Here is a 1,044-nt window from a genome sequence, read left to right as displayed (position 1 = left end):
GGTTGCAGACCGCAGCATTCTAGCCCCGTCTCAGCAGACGCTGTCTCCACAGCCCAGCCACCTGCACCCGGGCGCTCTGTGTCAGGACCCAGTACATGTGTCTCCCCCCAAATTCTTAAGGCGTCACTTGTGACTCCGGGGCGGGGGGCTGTCTAGCTGCCCTTTCTATGCACCCATCGGAGTCACTTTTCTTTACATCACTGTTTCCCCCCAGCCATTCTGGAGGAAATTAATCAGGCTTGCTCACTGTCAACCAGTACCTGATGCATGGTGGACCATTGTCCCTCATGCAAGAGTTGTTGTCCAGGCTGACTGTCAGTCTTCCAGAGACAGCCAGGAGCCCCCACACCCCACACCCGGAAGCTCCCAGAATCTAGGCTCTCTCCCTTTACTGCCAGCCCGGCCACGTGCCGAGCTGTCTCAGCACACTGCTGCTGCTGCTCCCCTAAGTCCCTTCTGGGAGCTGTCTGGGCCCTGAACTGTCTATCAGACCTCAGGTTGGAGAGTGGCGTCCGTCCCGGGGGAGCCCTTACCCAGGCAGGGGCAGGTGTCTAGAGTTCAACAAATACTTTTGGATGCACGAGGACTTCGCAGATGCTAGGACCCCCCGAGTGGAGAAAGGAGAAAGGGAGCTGGGAGCAGAAGGTTGGGTGTGACAGGCAGTGTGGAGGCGGAGCGGTGTCTGGGGGAAGAGTGTGTTCTGTCTGGTGCAGCGGGAGGGTTTTCAGGGCCCTCCGGTGACAGGAAAGCTTTGCTGGCCTGGAAGGGGAAGGCTGGCCGGGCCTCCGAGCGCCCTGCAGGCTCAGCAGGGTCTTAAGTTTAGTCCTGCTGCACCCCTGGCCCCACAGTCCTCCGCCCACGCTCCCTTCACCCAGCCCCCAGGCTGGCCACTCCTGCAGCCGAATGGACTTCTCCCTGGGCCTCCGCTTGGGACCGCGGAACAGAAAGGCCAGCAGCCAACCCCCAACCGTTGCTCCTGCTCTGGTCTGCGCCAGGGCGCGCCCGCCCCTGCCCTGGCTGAGCCCTTCGCCCGCCCTGCCCTGC

This window comes from Condylura cristata, unplaced genomic scaffold (assembly GCF_000260355.1).
Source record: "Condylura cristata isolate star-nosed mole 26May11 unplaced genomic scaffold, ConCri1.0 scaffold00034, whole genome shotgun sequence".
In the NCBI taxonomy this organism is placed as follows: Eukaryota; Metazoa; Chordata; class Mammalia; order Eulipotyphla; family Talpidae; genus Condylura; species Condylura cristata.
The sequence above is the reverse complement of the archived record's forward strand: the minus strand, read 5'-3'. Positions refer to the sequence as shown.